Below are 15000 nucleotides of genomic sequence, written 5' to 3' on the forward strand. Positions count from 1 at the left end.
GTGTGTGTGTGTGTGTGTGTGTGTGTGTATGTCTCATAGAGGTCGGAATTCAGCTAAGAGTACTCGGACGCCTTAACACATTGTAATACGAAATGTTAGTTGATGAATATATATATATATATATATATATATATATATATATGCATTATATGTACATATATATATATATAAATGTGTGTATTATATATATATGTGTGTGTGTGTGTGTGTGTGTGTGTGTGTGTGTGTGTGTGTGTGTGTTAAAGAGACAAAAGGAGAGAGAAAGGCAGAGAGATTTTGTGCTTGAACTTTTCAATACTTTTCAGATAATGCAAATAATTTAAATTAATCTTCCCAGCGCTGGTCTTTTCGTTCTACCTCGTCGGAAATTCATGGCCACGATCATTAAAAACAATTTCTTTTTAAAGTTTGGACGAAATAGCAAACAACTGTTCCAGCGATGTATTTATTGTGATATTTTTTTTCCTTGCCTGTATTCCGTCGATTAGTTTTTTATTTATTTATTTATTTTCTTTCTATTTTAAACGGTTTTGAAAATCGTGTAATGTTTCTTTATTTTTATCTTCCTTTTAAAAGTAACACAAATATATCAGCTTCTTCTGCGGATAATAAGAACTGCATTCCATTGACTCGTTTTTCATTCATTGTGATATCTTTTTTTTTTCCTTCTTTTTGCCGGCGTATTTTTTAAGATTTTTTTTTTTTCACTTGTTTTCGTCGGTTTTGTGCGCGTCTTTTTTTTTCCCCTCCCTGCAATTCTTTTCTTATGGCTGCTTCCTTAAACGAGTATTGTTATGACTCTGTTTTCCCCCAGCAGCCAGGATTTCCTTTTTTTTTTTTTTTTTTTTTTTTTTAATTTTCTGTGTTTGTGCTTGCAATAAAAAACATATATCACCAAAAAAAAAAAAAAAAAAAAGAAAGAAAGAAACGCACCTTCTATTCCGTGTTTTCGTTCGTACGTAACGCTTAATTATCCAGATTTTATCATTTTCACCTGTGGCTCTTTATCTCTTCATCTCCTTATACCCGTTTCTTTTCTTTTAATGTGTGTTCACTGTTTATTTTTAGCATTTTTCGACGTTGTTTTTTAATTATAAAAAAAACAAACTTTGTAGAACAAATATTTTTCCTTCAAATTCCTTACAATTTATTTCATCTTTTGTAAAGTTTAAACTGACTTTAAACTCTTAAATAGTCCCGTATAAAATTCTGCTGTTTGTTATAAATGTGTACCGACACCGTATAACTTGATGCTTAAATACTCCCGTATATAATTTTACATATATTATTTCGTCAAATTGGATGCGCCCTATAAACAGCAAACAATAACTGTTTGATTATGTACGCGGTGGGGGTGGGGGCACAGAGACGAGCCGGTTATATTTGTGGACTTTGAAAATCCGGTGTGCTATATTAATTATGATGGATCAAACTACCGATTTCACTGCGGGGTTTAACCTTCACGTGGCTTTTCCGTGAAGTTACTTTATTTAAAAAATTTCGAATCAAATAATTCAGCAGTGTTGAGGTATTCTAAGAAATGCAACTTGCTGCTTTCATGCGTTAATATAACATTCTTGACTTGAGATAAAGGTGTACTAACTGTTATATCGTCAGTCGGTAGAGGAATCATTTAATTATTTTGAGCCAATCCGAAATGTCCTGTATTGGGAGACTGGATATACTCCCGCATGAAAAGCTGACCTTATATATATATAGCTGATATTTAACATGGCTATTGTGAGCAGGGAAGAATATATATATATTTATATATATATATATATATATATATATGTGTGTGTGTGTGTGTGCGTGTGCGTGTGTGTATGACCAGATTTATATTACTAACTTACAAGAATGTCACAATAGACTTGAACTAAAAAAACTATTCCCATCCTATAATCTCTATATAGTTTTATTTCATTCTAATTTAGTTAAGAATTGAATATATATATATATATATATATATATATATATATATATATATATATATATGCGGGTGTGTGTATGTGTGCTGTCGGTGTATGTGTGTGCTGTCTGTGTATGTGTGGTGTGCGTGTGTTGATTTGTTACACTGGTCTAACAACACTGACGAGTAGTGTAACGATGTTAGAGTTGTTTAAAGATAACCAGAATATATATATATATATATATATATATATATATATATATATATATATATATATATATATATATATATATATAATTATTACTACAATAATGTTTAAATAACTATAGACATTAGTGTTTCATCCTCTCGGGAATCATCAGTACCGGTGGCACGATTACCTCCGGTCAGGACTTTCGAACCCGGCCACGATGACATCTCGTACTCCATTAGCAAGGAACATATATACGGGAGTAAGTTTTCATACTTTTAGATATTTCCTTTTCTCGTGTAAGGCATTTTCAGTACAATAAATAATTTGTTTATTTTTCAGTATTTATCTTTGGTATATATATTTTTTTTCTCTTTCCTCTTTCTCTAGTTTATTTAGGCAAGACAGAAATTGAAATAAAGTTAACGAGAAAATACTGACGGGTTCATTGCGGGTAGTTAGCGATCATTTCACCAAGGTGTCATTTAATACTTGCTCTTTTTGCAGTTATTGTAGGCGTGGAACTTTTTAGAAAACTTAGCTCAGACACAAGAAGCACCAGAAGAGACTATGCCACAATACACATAAGGACCCTAAAAAGAAATCGGTACGTTTTTTAAAATTTTATTATTAACATTAGGAGTAGCGATAGTAGGTGGCGTAGTAGCAGTAAAAGTAAAAAGCTAAGTATTCCTTTGTTTTTCAAGGGTTATCCGATAGTTCTTTTTCTTTTTTCCCTCTAACAACTACGTGATACAAAAATGGCGCTTAAAAAACAATTTACGTCGTTCAATTTGTTTTGGAGTGACTAACACATGTCACTAATTATGATATACTGTTAGTTAAATACAAGTCATTGTTTTGTCCATATTAAATAATAAACGGCGGTTGGGAAGATGTAAGCAAATTATTTGCAACTGCTATCGGCTGCTGTGGAGAGTGGTTGTTATCTGGAAATACTTGCTCTCACCCGGATTACGGGGAACATAATCTGCTTTTACCGATGAGCGGTCTCTGATGTGAGAACTTCTAGTGAGTTAGTTAGCAATGAATGTGCGAAAACTCCTAGTGAGTGAAACGATAATAATAGTCGGACAAGAAGACAGAGTTGATTCCAGCTGTAATCAGTGCACGTGGATCAGTCTCAGTGATGCATGAAGGAGATTGGAAAGGTTAAATAGAATTACACCATTAAAATGGTACGCAATAATTTTGTAATAAAAATATCCTTTGGCTGAACGTTTACAGTCTTGACGGAAGTTATGGTTAAAAAAAAAAAACTACTTTAAAAGCACCGGCCGTTAACAACGATATATTCATAGCCCTGGCGAGGCCATCAAACGAATCGAATAAAACAGATATTAATGGATATTTTGGTTGACTTACTGTCACTCAGACACAAGGGAAAGCCACTTGTTTTATCAACGGGAACTTGCCGATAATGAAAGATACGGGGGATAAAATTAATTAATAAACGTAGTAGTAGTAGTATTAGCAGTAGCAGTAGTAGTAGTAGCAATGTAGTAGTATATACCGCTACTACTATAACCAATATTAATAATAATCTAGCGCAAAGTTTACAAACAGAAAATGCTGAGATAAAAATTTACATAAAAAAAGAAAAAAGAAAATCGAAGCGGCTTTTCCAGATCTTGTTATTCCCCCACGTCCCCGGCCGACAGAACGCGACAAGGCGCGAGCGACGAACTCGCGGATTTAGTGGAATGTCGAAGACCCGTCGTTGCAAAGGGAAGAGCAGATGCTGTCGTCGACATTGCAGCCTCCGCCCCCAGAGCCAACGCCGCCATAATCATCATTATTGTTATACTCCTCTGGTTCCGGTGTCGGAGATGTAGCTTTTCTTATTTATTCTACAATTTCCTTCTCGGATGCTTACACCTCGGTCGGAAAGTCCTCTCTCTCCCCCTCTCCCATCTTCTGCCTTGTGATGATGCTTGTTCACGTGAACAAGTGTCCAACGCGTTTCTGTTTGTTCGCCTTCTTCTCCTTTTGTGACAACCAACGGCGTTCGAAAAACAAACGCGACTGTTGACGCACGCGTTACAAATTACTGGTACGCCTTTTGCGGTCTTTTACAGCATCCACAATTGGATCGATCCTGCTACTGATTGCTTTTCTGTACTCTCTCTCTCTCTCTCTCTCTCCTTCTCTCTATATTTATCTATCTCTCTATCAATCTATCTATTAGCTTGGTGCAAAAATAATGTCGTTTTTTTATCAGATATACATAGACAAAACAAAAAAAAAAACAAATACATTATTTTTGCACCAACCTAATATCTATCTATCTATCTATCTATCTATCTATCTATCTATCTATCTTGCCTTCTTCCTCTGTGTAAAAATATGCATACGCTTGCATTCATTCAACAATGTTCTGTTCTATACGTAATCTCTCTCTCTCTCTCAGTTTCTCTCTGTCTGTCTGTCTCTTTCTCTCTATATACATATATGCGTGTGTGTGTGTGTGTGCCTATAAATATGTATACGCATGTACATATATATATATGTATATATATATCGTACACACACACACACACACACACACACACACACACACACACACACACACACATATATATATATATATATATATATATATATATATATATATATATTAGTGCTAGAACGATTCCAATATTCTTCCCGATTCCGATAACAATTACCGATTGTGTTCTAAATTTCCGATTCTTAAACAATTACCGATTCCGATTCTTTGAACTTCTAAAAATATAGAGTTGTTTTGAGGGGGGAGTTACCGCCTTAACTATGAAATATCTTCATCTTATTTACTAAAGGTAAAAATACACTCGTGGAGATGAGTTTTTAGTTTTACTGGTAGTTTAAAATCAGTACATATTTATAATCATCTCATTAATACGAGCCATCGGAAATTAAGTTAAAGCAACAACAACAACAACAACAAAAATGAAAAGAATCGTCATTGGCATCGGAAAATAGGCACATAATCTTCCGATTCCGATACCAAATAAGGTTTCAATTTTTTTCGATTTCCGATTCAGATCTGCCCAACGCGCACGCACGTGCGCGCGCACACACACACATTATATATATATATACATATATATATATATATATATATATATATATATATATATATATATATATATATAGATAGATAGATAGATAGATAGATAGATAGATAGATAGATATTAATGAAAGTGATGGGACCGTTCCAATATTGTCCCGATTCCTACACGATTACCGAGTTCGATTCTGTTTTTTTTGTTTTTGTTTTTGTTTTATTAACCTGTTATTATTTAACTATAAATTTTTTTTTCTCTAATCACAGTATTAACACGTTAATCTGCAGATATTTTTTAAACGTAGAAATATATTTGATCAGCTCCTGCTTAGATGTGGATATTTTAGCTTTACTGGTAGGTAAAAATCAATCCAATATTTATTAGTTCACTATTAATATCAGTTTTGAAAAAAAATATTTTTAACAAAATTAAACAAAAAAAAAAAATAAGTAAAGGAGTCTTTTTTGGCATCGAAAATGGGAACACATTTCTTTTCGATTCTGATTACGACAGCTGAAAAACTTCCGGTTTTTCCGATTTTAATTGCGAATCTGATTTATCGTCCCAACACACACACACACACACACACATACATATGTATATGTTCATGTATATATATATATATATATATATATATATATATATATATATATATATATATATATATATATATATATATATATGGTCCTTGGCAGAACACGGATACAAGTATACATTTTGCTCATAAGGATTGAGCCAGCCCCAGCTACGAAGTGTTTTGTGATTGATAAGGCGCAACATCGCGTAACATACATTTCAGATGTCATCATTCGTTGCGGTAAACATAAGCTTCGGATAAATGTATAATAATTTTGCTATATTAATCAGAATTCCGAAAAGGCAGGCGTGAGAAAATTACAAATAATCAAAAACTCTCCACATTACATCGCAAAAGAGTATTTTATTTCAAAACAATTTTCACTTTTGGAACCGCAGAATTTTAAAGCTTTATAAAAGCATGACAGAAGCGGCGGATTTTCACGAGATTGGTCTCTCAACACTTTTCTACAAGAAAGGGGCGTTTTTTTTTTCACCGATATTTTCGAAAGTCACCCTCCCCTTTCGATTGACTAGCCTTAATTTAAACCTTCGTCACTTCCGGTTTTACGATGGACGCGACGACAAAGACGTCCCGTTTTTTTATTCACATTCTTTTTCTCTTTCGCGGTACGGGTTCGAGCCTGTCTGCCCACTATCCCTTTTTTATTTTTATTTTGCTCAAGAAACACTTTCAAACATTCGGGCAATGACGGGCACCCAGACTAGTCTATAATATAAATCTCACCTGTTTGTTTACATGCATGTATGTATGTATGCCTGCCAAAAAACCTTCGATAGAAGCGACATATTTTCACAAAGTCGATATTGTTTTAAAGTCCGACCCTTCGGACGACAAATATCGAAAAATTGGCTAAAAACATTAATTCATTAACCCTCAATTAGGTACTTTTCTACAAAAGGAGTCGCTTTTTTGCCGATATTTTCCAAATTCATCCCTTTCTTTGTATTGACTAGCCTTAACTTAAACCTTCGCCACTTTCGGTTTTGCGATGGACGCAACGGCAAAGACGTCACGTTTTTTGTTCAGGTCGTGTTACTCCTTCACGTATGGGTTCGAGCCAGCCTACCTACTACCACTTTTTTTATTTTGCTCAAGACATACCTCAAAACACCCGGCAACACCGGGCACCCAGACTAGTTAATAAATAAGAACTTTTCCCATTCCTTTCTCAAATTTAATTATAAGACATACAGATATTGGTTTGACTAAATATTACTGTAATTGCTATTTATAATTACTTATATATCATAGTACTGAGTAAAATAATATGAATTCTCAATACTATATGTAGTTTTTACATAATGCTTTCAGATATCTGCCATAAATAACCTAAATGCACAGGGCCGTTAGCATCATATATACTTTACAATAATGTGGTTCGCTATACTTTATAATCGTCTTCATTCCAAATAAGGTATATTAGCACTTGGAATTTAAAGGGCACTTATCTGGATCATGTCTTATTGGAAATTGTGAAGAGTTGATCAGCAAGATGTCTGTTCATATTTCATTAAAACTTCCACGGGTTAGTATAGTCAAGGAAGCATAAACGAGGAAGGGAATTTCACAACCTAGCAGTTTGAGAGCAGAAACTATTCGAGTAGAAATTTTCCGGCATCTATGGACCTCAACGGTGAAAGAGTAGGATTTTTCTGCTGGTCTGGTTAATCGAGGCATATACGTCGTGGCGGTACAAGTGCTATGTGTGTTACAGAGAATGGCTGTCCCCTTTCCATGTAAATAAGAAGAGTATTAGATAGGTGGAAATGAGATTAGGATAAGCCGCGTCACGAAACTTGTAAGCAAGGTTAAGAATTGGAATGAAAGAATTTGGTCTATTGTTAAATTCTATTAGGATAGTAAGATATTGTTTATATCGTAAAAAGTATTGAATGTTCATTCTTTTAGAATTTTAGAATATTAAAAATGTCATCTAAAAATGAACAATACAAATTAAAAATATATTGGTATAAAATAGGTTAGAATTATATGTTAAGAATTCTTTTGTTGTTAAAAGTATTTGGAAAAACATGCATGACCACGTGAATTGGTCACGTTTGGGAAACACACTTCTGACGTCATAAACGAAGGAGGATGCTCAATATATGATCTAGAGTTAATCAGATCAGAGGAGTAAGCAGAAGAGTAGAGTCGAGAGCAGTTGAGTTGGGTTGTGTTGGAGTCAGTCCTTTGATAGCGAAAGGAAGAACATTGAACTATGTAGATCCCAAATATGAATTCCTGACATAATCAGCATTCGACCGGTCTAATGAATAAAGAATCGTCATTGTGTTTTTGTAACTGTTGTCATGTGTCATCTTCCAACAACCAAAAAGTAATGTGTAAATTATCTTTTAATGAACATTGTGTAACCCTTACAAGATTATGTATCTCCCCTCCTCTGTGTTAAGAAGTTGTATACATCTCCATTCAGTATCTATATGAAGTCCTAAACATTCCAGAACTGTATAAATGTCCCTCTCTCTCTTCTCTCATCACTAACGTAATATCCTTTATATGTATTGCCCCAATATGAATCCCCCCGTCATTCCTTTTAATATGAAACCCCACTATACAACATGTGTTCATCGGAGCACATTTCATTAAAATGGAAAACAGACCCAGCGAAGCATCATTGCAACTATTGAACACATTTTTACAAGGAAGTCATAACTTATCAAGCCCCGAAACCTCTCAAGGATAAGGGATAATGAATGTAATGTGGTAGTTTAGCAATCGTTAATGGTATAGATTAGGTGTTGTTTGGATTGTTTATGGTGTGGCTGAACAAGAACTTGTTTACATTGGAATTGAAGGCTGCCATAGTATAATCCGCCGAAAACAGGCCAATGAAATATTGTTATACATACGGGAAGTTCTGGGGGGAGCTTTGTTCATGTGATCTGCGTCAGAATTTAGGAACAGAGAGAGAGAGAGGGGAGTAAATTGTTGATAATAGTTACAGCTAGTCGAGTGTTTTTGTAAAAGTTTGCCAACGCGGGAACCATGGGTTGGGGCTCAGACGAACACTTCTCATGAAAATAACGATAGAGCAAAGACAGACTCGTATCTTTTTTTCAGTAGGAAATAGGTTGAAGGAAAGAAAAAATTGCATCGCTTTCTATGTTTCGAAGTCGGTTTTGATCTCTATCAAGACAAGCTAGGCCGCGCCGAGCAGCTCCTGCCTTGACGGGGAAACATTATTCTATTTTCTGACTTTAATTTTTCGCATTATTTATGATAAAAAGAAATGATCGTTTAATTGGCATTATTCTCCATTTTTCAGTACCTGGATAATTTTAACAGAGCCCGTTGTCAGAGCATTAATTACACTTTCGTATACTTTTTCATTTAATCTTGATTTTCATAAACGAGTAACACGATTAATGTCTAGAAAATTATTAAATATTCTTCATCAGGTGAGGATCTTTTAGTGCTAGTATTCTTTACTAATATTCTAAATTTTTTTTTTTTTAAATTACAATAAATAGTAGCGTGACCAGTGGAAATTCCACATTGGACTCATTCATATATAATATATTGATGTTGGCATTCTGTAAATATGTAGTGTAAATAGAGAGGCTCTGATATTATTCAAGCTCTTTTGTTAAAACTGAAAAGGTATTTATGTAAGGTAGCGCAGCCGGCCGTAAAGTACGCTTAAATATGATATTTTACTTCCTGTGGATTTCGTATATATTATTATATGCTTAATGTTCTATCGATTTTTATATTTTATAACATAGCGATTAAAATATATGTATATATATATATATATATATATATATATATATATATACATATGACTTGAGTTCATTATCCTGCATCAAAACCAAAACCAAAAACTTATGTAAAAATATATATACATATATGTATATGTACATACATATATATATATATATATATATATATATATATATATATACATACATACATATATATATACATACATATATATATATATATATATATATATATATTGTTCTTTTAGCCATAATCAAAACCGAAACCAAAGCCAAACTTATAAAGAAATCTTGATAAAATTATTTATAAAAAGAATAGATAGCTTAAGTGCCATCAGCTATAATCGAAACCAGCACTTATGAAGAATTCGTGGTAAAATTATTTATAAAAAAATAGCTTGAGTGTCATCAGCTATAATCGTAACCGAAACCAGAACGTATGAAGAATTCTTGGTAAAATTATTCATTAAAAGTAATTAGAATTCCACCAGAATTAAACGACTCGGATGTAAGCGTGACACAGAAAATAAATAACACACACGCTATCGCATTAATATATAGATGAGATCTTCCCTTTCCCTTCACAGCTTTAATTACAGGAAACATAGGGTGATTCGTTTGACTAAATATAAGTGTTTATTGTTTACAATTATTTGTATAGCACAGTATTAAGTAAAATAATATTATTTCTCAAGGTGTAAAGCTGCTTATCGCTGACAGACATGAAGATTTTCGTGTTTCGAATCCTGATGTGATATGACTTTAGCGACATCAATGAGTCATTGATGACTAATATTTATCTCTCGATAACTACGTCCTCCCTCTTTTGGGAAATGACGGTTGTATGTTAAAGAATAATTTTCTTTTTGTTATGAGTAATGTGATAGAATATATGTAATCCATGGGAAATGCTTATATGGCGCAATGGTGTCTTCTTCATTTAGTAGCGAGCTATTTTTTAGCCCAAGGAATGTGATGGTTTCTTTCTAATCGCATTTAGATGTGACTTTCCTTCCGATTTCGAATATAAGTGCGGACGCAAATTCCACATATACATGTTTTATATAGACGTTTTTATATATATCTCCACCTCTTCTTCCGCCTGTTTTATTCCATACACACACACACACACACACACACACACACACACATATATATATAATTATATATATACTAAATATATATATATAACTATATATGCATATATATCCATAAACATATATATGCATATATGCACACACACATGCACACACACACACACATATATGTTTTACAAATGTGTATATATATATATATATATACAGATGCATGTATACACACACATATATATATATATATATGTATATATACACACACCTTGTTATCATTCTAGAACAAGATGGGTTTATTTCACACTCATAGTGTTTTATTCATATTTTACTGTATTATGTCTTACACGCGTTTCGTTAGATAGTGGGGGGTTTTCTCTAGAAATAAAACGGATATGGTTAATAAAACCTGTTCATAAAAAGAAAAGAGTTGAAAGTGAACCCTGATTTTTTTTATTCTCGAGAGATCCGTAATTCGATTCTACCCTACTGCAATTTTTTAGTGCCCACATTCTATCAACGGTGGCAAAGAGGGGTGTGAGTAGAATTGTGACTTTATGCACCGGCTGTCGTCTTGCATGGGCGGGATGTGGAAATAAACACTTTCCTCATATGGTTCATCATCATTACACTGTAAGTCTTTCTATCTCAGTAAACCTTATCCTCGAGTAATTTTTGGCTTTTTTTATTTTGGGTTTGAAAGACGATTGAATCGATAGGAAAGATTTTATAATTGAATCGATAAATCGATAAATAGACTCAGTTTTTACATGATTTTTGTACACATGATGTCTAATTGCGATTCCACGTAACTTTCACCCTGGTTGTGCATGTAGTTTTTAGCATGAGTATCATCACATTACATAGTAAATTTAGAAAAGCCTTTAGATACAGCTTGACGTGCGTGCGGAACAGGAAAGCAATTATTACAAAATAATGACATAATAAAATATAAGAAAACAAAAATTCGTAATCGTTCTCATCGACTGATTAGCAGAACATGAATTCGCGCGCTTTCAAGAAGACAAGAAGAATGAAATAAATGAATTAAAGTGACGGACGAATAGATGTTTCGAAGTGTTTCGCTGCTGCGCTCTCTATCAATAAGTTTTGGCGCGAAATTACTTCACGCGCGTATTTTTAGGTAAACAAGGGGATGATTACAGATTTCGACAACATATACTCTAAGATCGGAGGTTACAATGGCTGAAACGTTTTATTTTTTGGAAATAACACTCAAGATAAGAACACTAGCACAAAGTGTCCAAACAATACAATTACTATATGCTCATCTCAAATATACACAACGGGAAGTCTATGATTTTAAAAATTTGTTTCTGTTAAAAAATATGTGGATGTTTTTTTTTTGTACATGGTAGTCACCACTTATCAAGGCCCGCAAGCCACTCGAGGATAAGGGTTATTGCGTGTACAGTAGTTAATGGGATAATATCGTAGTAATCGTTAGTAATGGGGATTTGATAAAATGTCTTACTTAAGGGAGCGATTCGTCAGGAATTTGTTTATGTTGGACTTGAAGGCATCCAAGTTGTAGCTAGGTGGGAAACAGGCAAACGGGAGAGACTTCCATAGGCGTAAACTTCTAAGAAAGAAGCTTTGCTCATGGAATCTACGTTTTTATTTATGCACAGATAAAGCATGGCGAAATATATTATATGTGTGTATATATATATATATATATATATATATATATATATATATATATATATATATATATATATGCGTGTGTGTGTGGGGGTTCAGCTAGACAGGTGTTTTTCGCGAAAGATTAGCGAGGTGGGGCCAGAGATTGGAGCTCAGACGGGCACTTGCCATGGAAATAAGGATAAAACAAGACAGGCTCGCAATGTTTCTTCTGTGGGAGAGAGGCTGCAGGGAAATGAAAAGAGCAACCGCCTAAGCCACGGAGTCTATTTTGTATTCTCTCAAGGTAGGATAGGCTGTTTTTAGCAGCTCCTGCCAAGATGTGGCAGTAGTGCTCCATCTGAAGAAGGTCGGAGATTGCATTGTACATTATTCCAATGTAGATATATGGAAATGGCAGGGTAATTATAAGAATCTGAAATTTTGAAATCGTAATTCGGGTCAAATACCATTGTACCATTTTCTCAGTGGTATTTGAGGGTTTATCTCATTTCAGACTTTTTGGTAAAGAACTAAATTTATATAAATATCACACGCATTTAAACCACGGACGATCACTAAATGTGTATGAAAATTATAAAGCGAGGGACTGAACTATATATATATATATATATATATATATATATATATATATATATATATATATACAGCTATGCGACATGTAAATATATAGCCTAATAAAATAAAAAAAATAAATAAAAATGGTCATAATGATTATATTTCATTTTTCTAATTTCCCAAGCCTAAAAAACAAACCCTGGGATAAGACTAAAGTTAGCAACGTCTTAAAATGATATAGCATTGTAACAGTATAATGAATTACACAGTATGTTTACACTGTGCTACACGACGATTGTTCTATCTGTATGTTTTCTCTACATTTTAACCAAAGAAAATACACCTTTAATAAACTTTATGTTTATAGACAGAATTAGGTATTCCACAAATCCATTTAAATTAACAGTATCACTTATCTCTTAGTTTTTTTTTGTCTTTTGTTTGTATGACAGGAGCGCTTTCAAAATGAATATTTCCGTTTAGAGCGCAATTGAACCATGATACTTAATTTGACATGTTATACTTCAATTAAAGAAATTATATAAAAAGTGATTTTATAAAATCAATAATATGTTCTCTAAAGTGCAATATAAACTACAATGTATTCAGGATTAAGTAACTAAAACATGTAAAGTTTTCTGCCGGTGCAGGGCGATGTCTCCCCAACTAGAGAAGGTAATCGATCGATTTGATTGAACATCGAGGGATTTCACCGATTTAACAGACAATAGAATACGGGAGAGAGAAACATTCGTTGATCACCATTCAATCCCAGGCAAGGAGTCGTCTTTCTGCTAGTCACAAACAAGTCGATATATATATATATATATATATATATATATATATATATATATGTATGTATATATATATAAATGGAAATGTATAAAAATGTATATATATGACTACTTCATTTAATCATATCAGTTAATATACGAAAGAATAAATTTATGCGTAAACTTTAAGCATTTATTTCAACCAACAGTGCTCAATACGTAGGTAGAGCGAGGTAGTAAGTTATAAAATATATATGGCAATTAAGCTACACAGAATATTCCGCGTTTCATCCACGCTAGAAGATATTTAAGCGGAATATTCTGTGTAGCTTTATTGCCATATATATTTTATAACTATATATATATATATATATATATATATATATATATATATATATATATATGAATGTGTATGTATATATGCTGTGTAAAAATTTGTGACGTCCAGCATAGGTTACATAAGCTCAGTAATGAAATATTGATAGTAAAAAAAAACCCTAACATCTAGAGGAAATAAAATGAATAATATGTAGCCGGAAGGTAGAAGCTAAGGACGAGCGGTAGGGACAAAGGATAATGATGAGGGAACTTAAAGGAATAAATTCTAAGATGGTCGACCAGAAACTTTTGTCATTCATACACTATATTGCTCTGGAAGTACATTGAGCTTCTTAAATAAGGATTGGTATATATTATAAGGAAATAAAGTATATTTCCACAGAAATATATATATATATTATATATATATATATGTATGTATATATAAATTATATATATGTATATATATAAGCATATAAGTATATATGTATATTATAGGTATTTAAGTATATATGTATATATGTATATATATATATATATATATATATATATATATATATAATGCAATCATGAAAGGAAGACGACAATTCATGATTAAAACGTTAAAATAAAGTCAACGTTTAAAATAAAGTAAACGGTGTGAAGAGAATAAAAGGAGGAAAAAAATTGGGCAGTCAGCTGACCGGTTTCTCCCTTGCTTTATCAACGCTGTATCGAGGGATTTGAGAGAGAGAAAAAAACACGAATGGGAATCGAAATTATATTAAATGAAAATCACGTTGAGTTACATTATGTTTGAGGGGATTAGGGAAAGCGATTGAAATACAGCAACGTTATATTACTCGAAGATCCTAGAGAATAATCACACTTAAACCCAAGAGGCATTCCTTCTGCTTGCAGAGGGGATGCCTTCTCAACCGAACGTGAATAGTCTCCAATATCTCTAAATTAAATAGTGAGTGAGCACGACTCAAGATAGTAAAATATATATATATATATATATATATATATATATAGAGAGAGAGAGAGAGAGAGAGAGAGAAAGAATGAATGACAAAATGTTATATTCCAAAATTCATGTTGACC

General features: G+C 32.9%; 1 long non-coding RNA gene across 2 annotated transcripts in view; it reads right to left on the reverse strand.

The window, feature by feature from the left end:
* Window positions 1-15000, reverse strand: part of LOC145248844 (uncharacterized) — a 1349369-nt gene that overhangs the window by 186396 nt on the left and 1147973 nt on the right. The window lies entirely within an intron of this gene.

Source organism: Euprymna scolopes, chromosome 27 (genome assembly GCF_053919585.1).
Source record: "Euprymna scolopes isolate OS-2025 chromosome 27, ASM5391958v1, whole genome shotgun sequence".
Lineage (NCBI taxonomy): Eukaryota > Metazoa > Mollusca > Cephalopoda > Sepiida > Sepiolidae > Euprymna > Euprymna scolopes.